Here is a 9962-nt window from a genome sequence, read left to right as displayed (position 1 = left end):
CCAAGGTATACACAAGAGGTTATTGACATAGGCTGTGGCACTGTGTCCAGGTTGGGCTAGCAAAGAGGCGGAAGAAGTAGGGCAGCCTCCTTCGAGTAGGGTAGGAAATGTTCTAGTAACAGATACATCTGTGGTGCAAGGCTGGACACGATCCAAAATGCCTCAATCATGGAGATGCATCCCAATTAAAAATTTTAAATAGAAGACATTACATTTTAGAACTGTGTCTATAAAACTCTGTCAAATACATCCTATGCAATCCATTTAGAGAACGACCATCAGGAAATGTCCCTGATAGAAATGCTTGCACCAAGGAAAGGCATTTCTACCTGTTTCTATGAATGGGGGTTAAGAGGAAGCTTCGGATAAAATCAGATGTAATGTCATCATTCCACACCGTGAACTCCTCCCAAGCTGTCACACCGTACCCTGGAAATACGCTATTTGCCTGTGACAAAGAAATCTGGAACACAAAAGAACATAGCGAGTTGACGTCTGAGTTAAGTGGCTTTTCAGTGCAATCCTGTCTGCTAAGCAAACTAGGATGCTGTTTGTGACAACATCTGGGGGAACTTTCTCAGGGTTTGTCTTTATTTTGTGTTAATTGAACTTAATTTACCGTCCTTCTCTACAGTTTATTCTTTCGTTTTTGCAAGCACACCTTCTCTCTTGCTTTCTCTCTCCTGTTCCCCTCCATGCCTTCCTCCTCTTATTATATTAGTTTGCTATCTATTACTGTGACCAACAGCCATGGACGAAAGCTGGGGAGGAAAAGGTTTATTTGGTTTCCACGTCTGGGTCACGGTCCATCGCAGAGGGAAGTGAAGGCAGAAACTCCAGCAGAGACCACAGAGGAACACTGTTCCCTGGCTTGCTCTCCATGGCTTGCTCAGCCTGCTTCCCTACACAACCCAGGACTCTCTGCCCAGCAGTGGCACCACACACAGTAAGCTGTGCCCTCCCACATCAATAACTAATCAAGAAAACGTCTCACAGACTTGCCTCTAGGCAGATCCAATGAAAGTATTTTCTCAAGTGAGGTTGCCTCTTCCCACATGCCCCAGCTCATGTCAGGTTGGAGAAAACGAACCAGCGCCCTCATCACAACCTTCAGAACCTGTCACTGAAAATGTACCAAATCAACTTCCTAGCTCTGCCCAGAGGAAGGATGAACAGGTGGGAAGGCTGGAGAGATGGCCCAGTGATTGAGAGATACTGCTGCTCTTGCAGAGGTCCTAAGTTCAGTTCCCAGTACTCACACTGGGCAGCTCACACCTACCTGAAACCCTAGTCCAAAGATTCCGATGCCTCTGGCCTCCAAGGGCACTGGAATGCATGTGCATAGCCACACATATAACATAATTATAAATAGATTACAACCTCCTTAACAAGATGAGACGGGAATGCAGTCCTTGTTTGTCACAGAAATAAAATATGTGGTCAAGGCCCAAGAAAAATAACAGTGCTTTTATTCCTTCCGATGGCCACTTCCTCTTTTGTATTCCTAAGAGGGTTAGGAAGTTGTAAAAAACACAAACAAGCAAAAATGAACAACCACAGTGCCGACCCCAGCGTTTTAACCTCTGTGCTTCCAGCTCTGATATTTTAAAACATAAAAAAATAATTGATGATAGTTTAGGACATATTTCCAATATCAAAAGAGAGAAATCCTTTCGATGTAAATGGGCTTTTGAATTGAGAGGATCCTCTGCTTTCTGTCTGAGCTCATTGTTGCTGCTGGAATCCGCTTTCCTCCATCAGATGAGTCTCTGGCACTGAGACTGGAGCCCACGCTGGCAATGCTGCTCGGCACCAAGTACAGATAATTCTGCCCATGTAAGAGACATCTTTTTCCTGATGCAAAAAGACAGTGCTTGATTCTATCTCAGCACTATGAAAGATAAAGATTGCTGGGCTATTAGAGGGGGGCTAGACTTATCGTCAATGGCCACACCTTGAACTTACCCCAAACTTACACTGACCCAAAGGATAGAACCGAACATAACATGACCAGAAAAAGCATTCACAGACCAGTTTTCACTGTTAGAGTTTTAAAGAAATCGAGGAGAATTGTCTCCAGAGACACACGTGGCCTCGTGGAATAATTGAAATTATAATTAAATAAAAGCGAAACATCCCGGGACCACTTAGCTCTGAAGCTCCCTGAAGATGGCGGAACTATGGCAGAAGGGAAGCAACCGCTTTGCAGCTTTCTCAGTCTTAGAGAGTTCTCCAGACTTTCCGAGTTGGAGAAAGAACCAAGAAAAAACCCAGCCATGCCCCACAGGATGGCAGTTCACCAACAGTGGACACTATATGTAAGAATAGCCCCATTAGGCTGTCCTGGAACCAAAGACTAAAATCCAATCCCTGGAGAGCTGGTGCCATCCTGGCGTGGTAGGGAAACGTCACTCAAGTGTCTGCGATGATGCCTGTGTAAGCATATTGCCAGCTGCAGGAAGTACAGCACACAAAACAATCTAGATTATATTTGATGATAATACATAACCATTACTGGTATATGTACTTAGTATTTTTAACATTTTAGGGTGTATTCCTACTTAATTTTTAAAAGGTAGAGGTGTATATGGACTGTGGAATAGTGTTGCTGAATTACATCAATGAAGCATCCCACATCCCTTCTTTACCTAGGTCTGAGTAACGTCAAGAGGTCACACTGATTGACTGACTTACACCCCTCCCCAGATATCATTGTGTTTGTGGTGCTTGTACGATAACAAAACTTCCCAGCAATGGATTTCTTAAAAAAAAAAAAACAACAACATTGTTTAGAGATTGTGATGGTCAAATTTCACTGTCAGCTTGACTAAATTTAGAATCACCATGGGAACACATTTACTGGTGTGTCTATGGGGATTCTTCCAGGAAGGTTTAACTGAGCAGGGAATAGCCACTTAAATGTATGGACTCAAGACAGAATAAAACAAAAGAGGAAACGAGGTGGATGGATGCTGACATTTAGCTTTCTCTGCTTCCTGATGGATGCAATCGGCCAGCTGCCCCACTCTCTGGCTGCTGAGACATCCCATCACAATGGACAAAGCCCTGGAGGTGTGAACAAAAACATATCTGTTTTTCCTCCAGTTACTTGCCAAGAATGCTCTCACCACATTGAGAGCGATTAATACAGGAATAAATGGCTGTAAGTACAGGGCAGACAAGGATGACATTACACCCCTCCCCCCAGTCCACCCTACTCCACCACTGCCAGCTACGCGGAGAAGGGAATTCACTGCACACATCGTCGTCAATGCCCTCAACTCAAGAATTGACAGGCCAATAGCAGCACAAGTTACAGAGTGGGTAGGATGCCATGCAGCCAGTGCTATGGGCACATTTGTATTTCATAAGTAACATATCAAAGGGAGGAGCGCAGAAGGTCCCAGAACTCCTGAGGAGACGATGGCATTCGTGCACCGAGCTCAGAAGTGAAGGCAGACTGTCTGTGTGGAGCTGGAACTAACACTGGAAAGAACTCAGACAAACACAGCATGGGAGTGGGGAGAGGATGGGCTGGGTAGGCCTTGAGCACCGCCCTCCCTCCCGTGAAGTGCAGACACCAGAAAGCCAGGAAAACTGAAGAGTGAAGAAAGGGGTCCCTTTCCATAGATCGGTTTATCTATTCCCAGCTCAGAAAGCGATTCAAGTCTCAAGTTACACCTCTTTCAAAAGGTCATCTACTGGGGCTAAGAAATGGCTAACCTGTTAAAATCATTTGTTGCCCTCACAAAAAAAAAACCCTATTTGGTTCTCAACACTCACATCAAGTAGGAGGTTCACACCCATCTATAAATCCAGCTGCAGGGGATCCAGCAGCTCTGGCTTCTGAAGGCCCTGCATTCACACATGTGCTTGTGCACACACACACACACACACACACACAATTTAAATAATAAAACAAGCCAATGTTTTTAAAAATCATTCATTGTTTAAAAATCAATGCTACTACATTGAATAGGATGGCTGTCACAGCACTTCCCACACTCCTGGAGGGGATGCGCTCACACACTCCTGGAGGGGATGCGCTCACACACTCCTGGAGGGGATGCGCTCACACACTCCTGGAGGGGATGCACTCACACACTCCTGGAGGGGATGCGCTCACACACTCCTGGAGGGGATGCGCTTACACACTCCTGGAGGGGATGCGCTTACACACTCCTGGAGGGGATGTGCTTACACACTCCTGAAGGGAATGTAGAGAAGAACAGCCCTTACACACTCCTGAAGGGGATATAGACAAGAGTGCTTACACGCTCCTGGAGGGGATGCACTTACACACTCCTGGAGGGGATGTGCTTACACACTCCTGGAGGGAATGTGCTTACACACTCCTGGAGGAAAGGTAGACCACAGTCTCCAGATAAAGCAGTCTGACAATTCCTCCAAACATTCAAGATTTGACCCACCAGTCTCACAGCTGCATACCCACCCACGAAATCGGGAAACATGTCTACACGAAACTTGTTCACTAATGTTGTGCAGTTATATCCTCCTTAGGGAAGACAAAAGATGGTCAGAACTGTGAGTCCCTCTTGAAGCTCACAAGGTCCTTCCCCAGAAAACAAATGCGTTCTGGGAGGAGTCTTCTGTGGAGTTCCCTGCAAGTTACTAGGGAAACCCCAAAGATGTAGCTTTCGGGAGTTGAATCCATGGTGTAGTGGACTTCACAGTAATGCAGTAGCCTGATCTTCCATGCTTCTGTGGGTAACCCCAATAATCTTGTCATTTCACCAAGTTAGATTTGGGGAGAATTGTTTCTAGGACTGTCATCAGTGCCCCACTGAGGTGAATAGTCAGTTGTGGACATCCTACTCTTAAAGAAATGTCACACAATAGCATAATTTTAATAGTCTCCAAGTATAACCAGCCCTATCAACTAATAAGTGGATATGCAAAATACAGGCTATCAATACAGCTGGGGCTTTACTCAGTCATAAGAAGGAACACCTTGAAAACGTATACTGAGTTAAAGGATGCAGACACAAAATCATGTGTTGTGTGAGTCACTTGTATTGGATGTCTGTAACAGGCAAAAATCAAAAGTGAATTCATAGATTTGTAGTTGCCAGAGGCAGAGAAAGTAAGAAAGTAGTCATTGACCCCACATATATGTGGGATTTCTTCCTGAAATTATAACAATATTCTGGAATTGGATAGCGGTTTGGGTACATGCCTTGGTGAAGATATTAAAAACAACAAAATTATATATTCAAAATGTAAATTTGTGAAGTATTGATCATACCTCAGGAAAACACATAAAAATATCAGTACCCACTTCAATTATGTTAAAGAGATGGAAGGTCAGGGGAAGCTTTGCTTTTAAAATGCTTTCCTTAGTTAGCTACCTGAGCATTTGTCTCTGCTCCAGCCCTTCTCTTCATCTGGTGAGAAATCAGAATAACACTGCCACCCACACTGTGACAAGGCCTGTGTGTATTTTTGAAATGTCTGCTTCCTAACAAGATGTGATATCCAGATACAAGGTATTATTATTATGAAAAAGGTAACATCACACAGCAGGTGGCTTTAAATAGAGTCAGAATGTGGTGGTTGAACTGCAAACATATGTCCAGGTAATCATTGCTTACTGCCAGGGAGCAACCCATTTAGTACCTCATGCTCAGAGTTGGTCATCCATGAGAGCAAAGCCTGAAGAATACTCAAACACATGTGTGCACACACATGCACTCAGATACATAGATGCACACAGGAACACACACACAAATGCAACTTACTCAATGATAGCTAACTAAAATGCACAGTTGTCTGCGAAAATGGGTGCATTTGTGTGTACACTTGTGAAAGTGTGCATGTGTCTACATACATGAAAGTTTGTATGTGTATATCATGGAGCATGTATATATCTTGCTTTATTTGGAGAAAAGTCTTTAACTTTCTACTTATTTTTCCATATGTAAACTCAGGGTAACCTCACCGAGATCTCACTATAAAAATTAATAACCCAAGTTAGGACACAATTCGCTGCTACACAAGGACGTTGCTAAAGAACAGATGGAAGCCAGCATCTCCTCCGGGGCCTATTGCTGAGTTAATGGGCAGAGTAAGAGCAATGGTGTGAACAGCCCACCTCCCAGGCAGAACCTGTAACTGCAGAGGCCAAGCTTTAGAAAAGAGGAGCTAAAGACAGCCCCACACCAGGCCATACTGTGTGTGTGTGTGTGTGTGCGCACGCATGTGTGCACAGCACCACTGCTGCCAGTTCCTAAACTGCCCTTGAAGCGAGGTTTCTATTACAATCAATTGCTTTATCTGGCATGACGGCATTTTTAGAGAAGGCTGAACGGGAATGACCTGACCCAAAGCAGGTTCTTTGTTGAAATTGCGTTGATCTCGCTGGGTCACTCTTCTCTCTTCTTGAGACAGGCTCTCACTCTAGTCCAGCATGGACTAGAACTTACTAGGCAGCCTCTGCTGACCTTGAACTCAGTAATCCCCTGTCTCAGACTTCAAAGTACTGGGATTATATGGGCATGGCAATACATTCAGCTGATTACCTTAAATGTAAATTTGAAAAGCTACTCTCAAATCTTGGGATGTTAATCTCCCTTTGCAGAAAAGTGGTTCTCCGTGTATAGTAAAGAATAACAGGCTGCAGAGACAGCTCGGCAGCTACAGGCACTTGCGGCAGAACCTGGTGACCTGTGCTGGATCACCAGGACTGTCATGGCGAAAGGAGAGAAACAACTTCCGGAAGTTATTCTTTGACCTCCACACCCTGACATGTGTACACCCATCTACACACACACACACACACACACACACACACACACACACACACTCACTTTTAAGGTGAGCAAATACAAGTAAAAAGGATTTGTATAGATTTACAATGGATGTTTACCTTTTTCAATTATACAAACACACAAATCTATGTGGCAATGTGTTCACTGAAAGAAAATCCAAATGATGAATTTTAAAGTTGTTTATATTGCTTTCTCGGGTTTCAATGACTGACTCTGGTTTTCAAGTGTCAGCTATTGGAGTTTGATGATTAAAAAGGAAAACCTGCTTCCGTGTGTGTCAGGCTCCTCAAAGACTAATATCAATTCTAAAAACACTATGGTAGCATCCAGCTCTGGTAATGAACATTGTATGGAAATCTACCCATTAATTACTATCTTGCAACTATTTCCCTAGCAATATTCTACAGCTAGTAACTCTCTTCTGAGATGTTCAAAGAAAGGGGTAAAAATATCCAGGGCCCTCATTGTGTCAGTCAGTGAGTAACTCCTACAGCAGGCCAGTGAGTTCATTGCCCCAGAGCACAGGGTAAGCAGTTCCGGCTAGTTAGTTCCAGGGGTCATATGAGGGACCACCCAGGTTGACCTAACCAGCCCTGGAGTTGGCCTCACTGCTCAATGTCAGCCAGAAGCGCTCTGGTGTTCACCCTGGTTGCATCTGAAATTGTCCTCTGACATGACTGAAGGAATTCAAATGTAGTATGAAAGGTGGCTTCCATTTTCCTCTCAGCTCCAGCTGCCCATTTGCAAAGAGTGATTTGTGCTAACGGAATCAGCAAAGTAATCACTTCAAAGACCCCCCTCCCCCATCTCCACTGAAACCCTGCAGGGAAGAACTCAGTAACACCAGCTGAGAGGTGCATTGAATGCTGGGGTTTAGCTTTGCGGTCCCTGATTTAGAACTGTTGGCATCTGCTTGCTGATACAGGAGTGCCAGGAAGGGACCCAAGAGCTGGATGAAGGGGAATGAGCTTGTCAGTAGCCCACAGCCAGCACCTTCTTCCTTCTTCCTTGCCAATGAAGTCACTAGCAGCTAGTTCATAGCACACTCGGGCGGGCGAGGGAACCAACATGCATTTTCCTTTTCATTGGAATGACTTAAAGAGTTCTCTTCTGGGAAGAGAAATTTGAAAGATTGATTTCTCTGGGTCTGAGATAAACTGACTTCACCCAAATGAGCAAGTAGCCAGGAGAGGAGATGTATTGCTGTCTCGCCTCCTCTTAGAGGTTCCTAGCTTTTCAAACCTTGCATTTTGCTAGCTCAAGGACTGCGGGTGTTTCTGCGGTGAATGTTGTTTATGTTGTTATCTGTGGGCAATCATTGCTAAAGTGGTGGTGTGTGGTAACATTTCATCTCCTCATCCCCGAAGGAGGAATGTTGGTTCGTAGAACAGAAGAAAGAATTAGTGATGCTAGCCTGTCCACAGGTCAAGTTTTATCTCAAAACTTTCAAAGTCCTTAAACCAGAGTCACATGAAAACCTTGTTAAAAGCACATGGCCTCCTCATCCCGAGCAATCTTGATCCAGTAGGTTTTAAGAGGAATCTGTGTTTCATCATCTTTACGATTATGTTGAAGCATGCCGAACTTTGCTACCGACTGGGTTGGAAGTTTGCTAAGAAAGTTATTTTGATTTGTTCTTATAACTTTATCCATTAAATTAAAAGGAAGAGCACACTAACTGTTTACCCAATACCAAATGGTCAACCCTGTAAATGTACAAACAAGCGACATTATACAGACCGAGAAGGATATACGTAGTGATACAGATTGTGTATGTAAAAACAGCTAATGGGAAAGAGGCCCACGAATTTAAAAGAGAAGAAGGAGGGACATGTGGGTGAGTTGGAGGGGAAAAGGGAAGGGGGAAATGATCAAATCATGATCTCAAAAATAAAAGAGAAAAGATACACTGCAGAGGTAATCAAATTTTACAAATCTTACATGGACCATTGTGTGTGTGTGAAGGTTGTGGTAGCTTTCGGGAGCCTGGCTTCATCCACCATCTTTCCTGAGGCTCAACTCAGGGTGTCTAGCTTCCACAGCAAACGATTTTTACCCATTGAGTCATTTTGCCAGTCTACAAATATTTTTTAATTTTGGGGGGTGGGCGGGTTCAAGATAGGGTTTCTCTGTGTAACAGTCCTGGCTCTCCTGGCACTCACCTTGTAGACCAGGCAGGTCTTAAACTCACAGAGATCCACCTGCCTCTGTCTCCTGAGTGCTAGAGTTAAAGATATGTGACTCCACTGCCCAGCCCAATCTTCCCTTCAGACTGAGATGTAGAAACACCCTAAAGCTCTTCATGAATCCATCTGGCTAAGGTGTGAAGGAGAAACCTGAAGGCCTTCTGGGTAGTGGAGTTCGGGTTTGCAGTGCCACAATTCGGGGAAAACCTGCCTGGAACCCACGAGCTCTCACGGGAATCAAGTTTTCTTTGGTTCCTAGCTCTTAGCAAACACACCCAAGATTCACAATCCTACCAATTAACTGTCAGCTTCTTGAGAGGTGAAGCCTGCCATGTAGATGGGCACCTCCTGCCTCCTCCTGCCACACAGTAACAGGTACTCAATAAGTACTCTCCCTCCCTCCTCCCTCCTTCTTCCTTCCTCCTTCCCTCCTGCCTCTTTCTGCCACACAGTAACAGGTACGCAATAAGTACCCTCCTTCCCTCCTTTTCTCCTTCCTCCTTCCTCCTTCCCTCCTGCCTCCTCCTGCCACACAGTAACAGGTACACAATAAGTACTCCCCCTCCCTCCTCCCCCCTCCTCCCTCCTTCCTCCTTCCTCCTTCCCTCCTGTCTCCTCCTGCCACACAGTAACAGGTAGGCAATAAGTACTCTCCTTCCCTCCTCCCCCTCCCTCCTCCCTCCTTCCTCCTTCCCTCCTGCCTCCTCCTGCCACACAGTAACAGGCACGCAATAAGCGCTTTCTAAATGTATCTTGATGTTTACTAGTTTGTAAATTTCTAATTTATACTAATTTTTAAAAATTAAGAACGTCGATGAAATTTAAATGTAATTACTGTTAACAGTTTGGAAGGCTTGTGTGAGTCTGCAAGAAGAAAAATGTTTCCTAATCTCAAGTTATTTCTCTCAGGAATAGAAAAATGCTGCAATTTGCTTTGAAATCGACTCTGAAGTGTTGATTTAGCATCTTTCATAAATACAATCCCTTC

The sequence above is a fragment of the Myodes glareolus genome, chromosome 26 (assembly GCF_982192425.1).
Source record: "Myodes glareolus chromosome 26, mMyoGla1.1, whole genome shotgun sequence".
In the NCBI taxonomy this organism is placed as follows: domain Eukaryota; kingdom Metazoa; phylum Chordata; class Mammalia; order Rodentia; family Cricetidae; genus Myodes; species Myodes glareolus.
This window is presented reverse-complemented; position numbering follows the sequence as displayed.